Source organism: Salvia splendens, chromosome 1, assembly GCF_004379255.2.
Source record: "Salvia splendens isolate huo1 chromosome 1, SspV2, whole genome shotgun sequence".
Taxonomy (NCBI): Eukaryota; Viridiplantae; Streptophyta; class Magnoliopsida; order Lamiales; family Lamiaceae; genus Salvia; species Salvia splendens.
In genome coordinates this window covers 14,473,361-14,483,743 of record NC_056032.1, presented here as the reverse complement: position 1 = coordinate 14,483,743, position 10,383 = coordinate 14,473,361, and the positions used below count along the sequence as shown (strand labels likewise).

At 35.7% G+C, this 10,383-nt stretch overlaps 1 pseudogene; it reads left to right on the top strand.

Annotated features, from left to right (window-relative positions):
• Positions 1-483: 483 nt before the first annotated feature.
• LOC121801924 lies at positions 484-10,383 on the top strand (annotated as a pseudogene).

Genomic DNA, 10,383 nt, shown 5'->3' with positions numbered 1-10,383 from the left:
AATGTGATGGTTTAAATTCAATGAATGGGTAATCATTACATGGATTCAAACTTGGTTCTCTTATACGTGATTATGCATTCAATATGTGATTTGGTTTACAATTCGTAATGGATGTGCGTGATTTGAATCAAATCGCGGAATTCTCCGTCGGGTTTCAAGGGGCAGGCTGCGTCGGCAGCCCAAGCCTGTGGGCTAGGTAGTTTGTGCGACGCGGCACAGCAGGTGCAGCGAGAGCAGCGACGCAGCTGCAAGATAGCAGCGCCGATCTGCAAGATCCAACAGCAGCGAGGCGGCGGCGGCGAAGTCGACGTCGCAGCAGCGACGACGATTCAGCAGCAGCTTTGATAGCAACGACGCAGAACAGCGGCGACAGTTTTTCGAGTGGGAGCCTCTCTTGGGCAGTTTCCGGGCTCGGAGGAATCTGTTGTCGGAGCCGCTGAGAGTGCGACATCGCAGCGGCGACGACGCAGCAGCAGCGGCACCATGGGGACTGCACAGACAAGTTGTGACGCTGGGCAGGCGATCAGCGTGCAGAAGCAAGCAGCGCCGGCGAGCGACGTCGACGCAGCAGCGTCAGAGGCGTCAGGCTCGTCGAACTCGCGGGACGAGTGGGAGCCCAGCGGCGGCTGTGGTTCAGTGGGAGTACGACGACGCAAGATTAGTGTTTCCCTATGCGTGACGTCGAGACGCCTCGTCCCGTGACTTCGCTTTCCAAATTTTGATTAGGATTTCAAATCTTTGGATTCAATTTTGGAAATAATTCAAGATATGATTTATATTAAGATTTTAATATATCTTTAATTGGATTATCTAAAATTTAATTTTTAATTAAATTATGGATTAATTGGATTTTATCCTAATTTTATGGATTTGGATAGATTTAACTCTATCTAGATAAATCCTAGATAAATTAGAATAATAATTAAATTTATCCTTCTCATATGGATTTAGATAGATTTTATTCTATCTTGTTGAATCATTGAATGACTACTATAAATATTAATTAAGTTTATCCATATCTTGTAGATATTGATATATCTTTATCTATCTAGAATATATCTTAGTAGATTTGGATAATTAAAATCCATGTTTATCTTTATCTCGTGGATATTTATAGAATTAATTCTATTTAGAAAATATCCTAGTAGATTTAGATAATTAAATGTATCTTTATCTTATAGATATTGATAGATTTGTATCTATCTAGAATATATCTTAGAAGATTTAGATAATTGTTAATCCAGTATTGTAATTATCTTTTGGATTTAAGATAGATTTAGTTCTATCTAGTTAAATCCTAGTTGAATTAATTAATATTAATTCTATTCTATCCTAATTTTATGGATATAAATAGATTTATTTCTATTTAGAAAATATCCAAGATAAATTTGGATAAAGATAATAAAAGATAATCCTTTATCTAATTGGATTTTGATAAAATTAATTTTATCTATAATAAATCCTAATCGATATGATATGTTCTAGTTTCTAATTCTAAATAATCTAAGATTTGCTTAAATCTTAGAATGATTAGATTTTATCTTTATCTTATGGATTTGGAGAGATTTATTTCTATCCTGAAATATCCTAGTATGATTTAGATAATGATAATCCAATGTCAGTATTATCTTGAATTTTAGGATTTGATTTTATCCATGTAAAATCTAGAATAATCCTAAGAGGATTTAGATAGATTCAATTCTATCTAGATAAATCCTAAATTAATTTGGATAACCATTATCCAAGATAAATCTTAACAAATCCGAAATTCCTATTTTGGATAAGATAAGCAATTAATTATTTAATTAAATCTTCCTAGATTTATTAAATAATTTAAATAATTATCCAATGATTAATCACCATGAATTAAATGGATTTATCTGTTTATTTGGTGTTAATCTATTTTAAGTGGATTATCTGCCTTATCTACTTATGTGATAATTATGCAAAAACCATGTTTAAAATTACTAAGCGATAATTACAACAGTGTGTTGTATATGGTCTCCATAAATTGGTCTATATATGAAGCAGTTTCTAATATTATCGCGACCCACCTTAGTGGGAGCAATAATCCTACGAAATAGCAAGTTCATAAGATTAGACTTCTTAATGGTAAATTGTTTAAACTGGAAGCATGTTTCTAATATTATCGCGACCCACCCTAGTGGGAGCCATAATCCTACGAAATTGCAAGTTCATATGTTTAAACATATTTATAAGATAGCTATGGAATTTTGTTAGTGGCGTGCGACCTTTCCTAGAAGGAGTATCAAAACAGAAACGAAATTCCTAGATGCTAATATTTATGGTTAAAGCTTAGGCAATATTTGGTGGCCATGCCACCTTAGTGGTCTCTGGACTATTCGTCGGTATTGTGACCAGGAAATTGTTGGAATCCAAATTTGTATGATCTCCCTAGAGGCGTACTTATTTTGGTTTTCACAGTTGTGAGATACATAAATTGTTTTGTGGTTGTTTGCGATTATGTATCAAGCATAGTATGTGATAAATAGTTTTATTTCTTCTCAGCCAAATTCATAATAATGTATGCGAACCTTAATGAAATCAAACTCGAAGGCCAAAATTATGTAGACTGGAAATGTAAATGGATAAGATTCTCATTGCTGAAAACTTAAAGTTTGTATTCACCAATTCATGTCCTCCATTTCCCCGACAAAATTCCACAAAGAAAGTTTGAGAATGCATTTTATGCATGTACTTGACAAGTTCTTTGAGGAAGAAGATCAAACTATTTTTTTTTAAGTAGTGAGACAAGTCTTGGTTTTTATTGATGATAAAGAGATATCCAATAAGGACGTTGTCCAGATTCTATTGGAATATCCACAAGAGATAGAATGTTTTGAGGAATCTTCTGATTTAGTTACTCAAATATTTTCTACACTCAGTTCATCGCCAAATGTAATAAGAAGTGAGTACAAGAAGGTTGTTACTGAAAAGTTGGAAACCTTCAGCATTGTATTCACTTTATTACTTTTGGAGGAAGATAACATGATAGTTGACGAATTCATTAAGGCTGCATCTTTCCTATGTCTTAATTCAATCGAACAGAAGACTAGCAATGGAAAGAGGGAAGAGCTGAATTGTCATCAATGCATGCTGAAAGCAAGAAAAGCAAGAAAAATTTGGTGAAAAGGCAAAGAGAAGATGCATTGTAAGTCGGATTGACCTCTTATATAGAAGGACAATGGCTTAGATAACAATGCAACTTCTAAAGGAGAGATCTACATCCAGTTGGGCAGTTGTTGCAGTGGGAGCTATTTTTTATGCTCACTTTATTGTTTTGTTTTGATGTATAAGACTGTTTTATTGGTACAGTTTAGTTTAGAAAGAATTTAGTTTCAGTTTCTAAACTTGTTTATGATTAAGCGATGTTCGATATCTCATTTTATAATGCGTGCATTATTGAGAAATGTGATTCGAATATCTATCATAGTACCATAGAAAAACAAATTGTACATCATAGTATCTAAACAATATAATTGCAACAAGATTGAGTTTAACACAACAGTTCAACTTCTTATATAATGAACAATAAAGTATTTATGGCACTTAGACTTAAGGCCAAGAAAGTACTTAGTAATTGTTCAAACTGATTTTGTCTAACTCAAGTGACTATCGAGATTTTAACAACTTGCTTGTTAAATAGCTTGAAGGTCAAGAAAGTCTGGTTGATGCACTATAAGTTAGAATCCTTTGGTGGTTCAAGGGATTCAGAATACTTATAGAGATGCAACATAGAAAGACTAGTAAGTCACAATGGTTTACACCATATGAGACGAGCAAATGAGTTAAGATCAGTAGTGGGAGTTAAATCCTAGTTGACTACTCCAAGCGTTCTTCTAAAGAATGGGATAGTCATATAAGAAGATATCGAAGTCTCTCGAAGACAAGTTCAATAAGTGAACAGTTTTACTCAATAACACCTTATCATTGATGGGATATACGTTGGAAACAACGAGTTATACCTTAAAGAAACTATCATAACATCCGTACCTTCTACAACACACGAGTTGTGGACTAGAGCCAAGTTTAGTCCAGCACATCTCAAGGTGTGGAGTTATTCCAACACATGTTTTGGAAAATGTATCCAAGTAATTGGAGTTGTGTACTGAGGTATGTTTTAAGGTTGTCCCAAATGATATAAAAGGTACATGTTCTATAATCTTCACTGCAAGATATGTGTTTGTTTACACGAATACTAGATTCTTTGATGAAGATCATGAGGAGAACTACAAGCCTAACAAACATGGTAATTCTCAAGATAATGAGAATATCTATTTTCCATCTTAACCAAGAAGTCATACCATTAGAAACTTATGCACTAAGAAAATCAACATTTGTACCTAAGATTGTAAGAGTCGTGTCGTAGTGGGAGCGTTCTTTGCGAACATAATAAGTTCATGGGTCTAAAAGAGTCTTAAGACTCAGTCTTAGATCAACTTGAACATAATCCCTGTAACTACAAGGACGCAATGACTTTTTCAGATAATCATTCTTGATAAGATGATAGATTCTGAATAACAATCTTAAATAGACAATAATGTTTGCAAGACTTGCGATACTACCCATAGACTATTTCAGTCAGTGGGATGCTAGTGACCTGCAAGTGTAAGCATGGATCTCAAAAGGCTAGAATAATGGCAAAGGGTTATACCCAGAGAGAATTATATATTCTCGTCTGCCATTTTTGCCTAAGTCGATCTGTATATTGTCTATTATAGCCTACATAAATTAGGATGTATGTACTATGATTGTCAAGACAGTTTTCTTTAAGTAGAAGTCTTGAGGAGATCATCTGCATGGAACATCTTAATGGTTATGTAATACAGGGCAAGAAAGTTGAAAGTGCACTATATTTGGTATTCTTGGTACTCTACGATGATGACATCTATAAAAGTTGATAAACAACTCAGAGGGTTATCTAGCGTAGGAAACTGGTCGTCTACCCAGTTTAAGGATGATGGATTTAAGATTATCTAGTTACATTCTAAGCATCTGTGTCATTAGATTGCTAGAAAAAGAATGTATGTTTTCTTAAAGAATCTTACATCTACACAATACTTAGACACTTTAGCATTGAAAATTCCAAGAAAAGGTTTTTCTTTTTCTAGACGGAATTATTTTGTCTCAAGTCAAGTGTTTTTCGACATTGAATGAGATCAAGAAGAATGCGACAAGTTCCATAATTGGAAGTCTCATATATGCTATGATGTGTACTAAGTTAGATATTAGCTTTGCTGTTGGCATAGATGCTTGATATCATATTAACCATGGCCAAGGACATTGGATTGGTAAAGAATATACTATAGTACTTGAAAAAGACTAAACGGTATGCTCTAGTTTACCAGACATCCATGTTATGTCCTTTAGGTTACATCGAATCGATTTTATAATTGATCGGTGATCGAGTCATCCTCTGACTATGTGTTCACTTTAAGATTTGAATACTGAGACATGAAGGAGTGTTGATCAAATCATAGACTCTATCATGAAAATTACAAGTGTGGTTTCATCGAAAACTACTAAGGTAGTTGTTCATCTCAGTAACTTTCTAAGAGCTTTGACCGTGATTCCGAGTATGCCTATGAGTATTATATTCTGTTATGATTACTCTACCCATGTGTCTAACTCGAGGGAAACACGATCTGATAAAGCTAAGCAATCACATAGAGAGGAAGTATGAAATTAATTAAGGATTAAGTGCGCAGCAAGACGTTATGGTTTCCAAGATATCATCAGAGAACAACCTGGCAGAATTTTTCACAAAATGCCTATATGGCAACATGTTTTATACATGAGGTGAAAAGTATGGTAGTTCGATGTATCATGGCCCGAGACCTGCTTAGAGTATAAGTGGGAGAGTTTTGGCAGTGGGTATACTCGAAAGCATGATTTTGAGTATAAGTGGGAGATTGTTAGGATTGGTATACTGAAAAGCATATTTCGAGCATGTTGCACGGATAGAATTGCTTGTATACAATAAACTCTACAATCCACTTTTAACCCAAGGCGAGAAGAATTAATTTTATCGCATTGGTGTTTGCTTATGCATTTATAAGATGTTTCTCAAACATTTAAATGTATAAGAAGCAAATAAGTCTAATTCTTCTGCATAGTAGACTGGTCGTGAACGACGTTCACAGAAGGTGACGCAGTCGGTCCTTTGTAGAAGAGAAATAGAATTTCACAACCTAGATAGACTTTGGCTACCTATCGTGAAAGGTTGCAGTGTCAGTCCGCATGTTTCCATACCTTTGGAAATAAACGACACTGGTGTGGTATAGCACTGAAGGATCTAACAGTTGAGATAAGTCTTTCTTGCTATTTACTGAAAGACGAGGTCTCGGTGATTGTTATTTCTTAATCATTGTAGACATAACATTGAGCATACGATATTGATTATGCACTACTTAGATTTATCAAATGGTGCGGATTTTTCGCAATCCAAGAATCCTGGTATCTTGGGTAGTGGTGATCAATGTCTAGAGGTGCTAGTATTGTTATTGCAATGAATCGTGTGCTGGGTGAGTCCAGTTTGATAATATCCTCAAGAGGTGTTCGAAAAAGGTTTTATTATTCAGAAACCCGGCCGGTTGGAATTTATTCCAGAATAATAAATAAAGATTTTGAACTAGACAACTCTTGGAAAAAGATATTAATTAATTAAAGTCAAATAGCAGACTTAAATTAATTAATGGATATTTATATCTTAAACACGGGAAATAATAAATTAAAGAGGTAAAGCCCGGATTACTCGTAATTTGGGATTGGACAGGCAGTCAATATTATTTTACTGTAGTGGCTGATAATAATATTCTGTCGGACTTGTATTAAATTGGGGCTCAATTTAATTAGTAAAAGTCCAACAGGTTTGGCCCAAGTCCAACCTCCATGGATCCCTAATCTGGCCCAATATAACTCAATATAAAAGGAGATTAGAAAGGAGATTTATCAAGAATTAATCATAAATTTTCGTGCTCCCCTCTAGGAGTGGACGAAAAACCAGTTTTTGACAGAACTGATATTCTATCTCTTTTCTAATCAAGTCCTTTCCAATTCTGACAAGCTTTGCCCACCCAAAGGTCAGATTCTGAGTTCGGGACACAGATTAGAAGATTCGTGATTGAGTACGAAGAACATCACGTGGAGAAGGCGCAAGCAATCGTCGATTCTTTGGAGAATCAGATCGGTAATCCTAAACCGTAGAATATCATGAATTAGGATTTTAATTCCTTAAGCATGATTTTTGTGCGTTCTTGTATGCAATTCAATATTTAACATGTGAATCAATTAATCCCATAATCGGTCAAATATATCCATATGTATGATTTATTTGTGAATGCATGTCTTCCGCTGTGCAAGGGGCTCCAAACCCCAGCACTTCTTACTCTCTAGCTAACCATTGCTAACTCTCTAAACGAAACTCAAAAGATAAAAGAAACGAAGAAGAAGATTAAAGGCCGGAAGGAAAAGAGCTTCTCTCTATGGCGATGCGTCCTCTATTTATAAACTCTTCATAACAACCACCAGCTGTGATAACAACTTTGGCAGAGAATCTTCGTCCTTGCTGGAATTGCGCGTCTTATCCGTCGAGTCAGCGTATACGTGTCCCCTTTTCTGTTTCGCCGTGGTCCTTGATAACCGATTGATGATCGCTTTCCAGCACATCGGCTATACGTGTCCTCTTTCTGCAATGTAGTGGTCCCCGGCTAACTGCTCGCATGTCACCTTGATCAAGCCACACTGTTTTGGCCTTTTTCGCCTTCTGCACCAACTTGATCAGTTTGGCCTTGCTGTCCTTGGTCAAGCGGCATTCCTGCACAATTAACACTCGATTTCCGCGTGAAACTGATCAAGTAGCTTACATTTTACCCTACAAACTGATGCATGAAATAGGCCTTATCAATGCACACAAAATACTGCATCTATTCTCGAGTAGGCCATACTACACCTCCAGCTGTATCACAGTGTCACATTTTGTATTCCACGTGATATCATCTGCATTGACACTTAGTGATGCTTGTTGAGCTGAGGGTAGTATAACTGATATATTTTTCCCTGACCAGATGAGATACATGGGTACCACTGGAGAAACTGTGTTTAATGATGTCTACTCTCTTAAATGTCACCTTAATCAAGGAGAAGTTAATCTAGAAAAAAAATCCTACCCGAAGCAAATAATAATTTATTTTTTATTTTCTGATGAAGAAATGAATGAGTTTTGAGATTCTTGAAAGCTAGAAACTTCGACCCTTCATATGTGGGAAGAAATGTTGAAGTGGAGGAAAGAGAATGGAGTAGACTCTATTCTTCAGGTATTGTTCTCATTTTCTGGTTTACCCACGTTGCTAGGAAAGTTCATTATACCCACCTTTTAGACTTCCAACATCCATTTCCCATCGGATATGGGACATTGCATACTGTGTTGAAATTTCAAATATCATTCATCATACCATCCATATAAATGTATTCTTTCAAATTTATCTGCAGGATTTTGTCTATGAAGAGTTTGAAGAAGTTCAGCACTATTATCCTCATGGTTTCCATGGTATTGATAAAGGAGGGCGGCCTTTGTATATTGAAAGACTAGGAAAAATTGAACCGAACAAGCTCGAGTGTCACAACTGTGGATAGGTTCTTAAAATATCATGTTAGAGGTTTTGAATTAACTTTTGTAGAAAAGTTCCCAGCATGTTCTATAGCAGCCAAACGGCATATTGGTTCAACAACAACGATTCTGGATGTACAGGGCCTGGTCTGTTCCAAACTAGATGTTTTAAGCTTTTGGTTACTCTATTATATGTCTGTCTATCATGCTTAGATTATTTTGTCAATGTTTATCATTTGATCTAAATGTGAACATCAAATGCAGAACTGGATGAGTTTTGGGAAGGTCGCACATGATCTAGTTATGCGCATGCAGAGAATAGATGGAAGCAACTATCCTGAGGTACCTCAGCTTCCATTTGCTCAACAGAGAGGCAATTCTTCTGTTAATGGTTTATGTCGAACTAATATACTTACTATTCTTTTATGTTCACAGACTCTACATCATATGTACATATTAAATGCCGGTGGTGGATGGAATTGGGCTAAAGGCCTTCTTGATCCAAGGACCACAATGAAAATTACTGTAAAGGATCCACATCTTTCTAGAACTGGATATGATTTGGGTAAGAATTTGAGAATGTCAATTTACCAAAGGTTACTCTCTTACAGGTTCTAGGGACTAAATTTCAAGATAAGCTATTGGAAGTGATAGATGCTAGGTGAGAACCTCTCTCTGGTAGAGCAAGTTTTGTAACAATTTGTATTTAACTTTCTCCTCATACAGTCAATTACCCAATTTTCTTGGAGGTTCCTGCTCATGCCCGAATCAAGGTGGTTGTCTTAGATCTGAGAAGGGCCCCTGCCAAAATCCACAACTGATGAAGGTGTGGATTTATTAACACCTTCAATTATATACTACCCCCATCTTTGAAAAATAGAAACATTTGAAACGGCACGGGTTTTAATGCACAATTGGTAAAATAAGACAGAAGAATTGGTAAAGTAAGAGAGGGGGAGAGAAAAAATAGTGGAAATAGAGTTAGTGGATTGTGGGGTCTACTACCTAAAATAGAAAGTTTCTATTTTTAAGAGACTGCCCAAAATGGAAATAGTTTCTATTTTTAAGAGACAGAGGTAGTATATAAATTGTTTACGTGCTGCATCAACTTCCCATTATCATTTTTGCACTTAATTAGAGCTATCTAACTAATTGCAGCTGGTACACACATTACTGAATGGCGAGTCAATTTATCGGAGAAAGATGAGCTTTTATGACAATGGCGATATTGAAACTAAGCTAATTGACAAGGTAAAATGATTTGGAGATATTATTTATTCTACATTTTTTCCATATTCAAGTGAAAAAATAAGACTACAATTGCTCTTCTAACAGGGCTTAGAAGTGATATTTTTCATGTTGGTTTTTCAGAAAGTGATGATTTTGAGATGCAGCTGATTGATACGAAGGTAACAAATACTAGTATATAACATCTTAGTCACCCTCATGAGTCATGATGTGTAATAAGTAATAACATATGCATACTTCTTGTTCACGTGCTTAGCTAAATGTTTTGCATCCGTTCGTATAAATTCTATCACTTGCATTTCTAGAGAACTTCCAGCAAAGCTTGTTTGGAGGCTGGAAGTTTCTAATTTATCTTTTGTTATACTTCCATAATAAGCAAAATAAAATCTTCTTAGTAAAACATCATTCACACGTATCCCTCTCCTTCGTGACCTTGCAGCAGGAAACAATGTCGCTAGGAGAACAATATAAAGTTGGCGCCGGAGATGAAAATCATTGTCCACCAA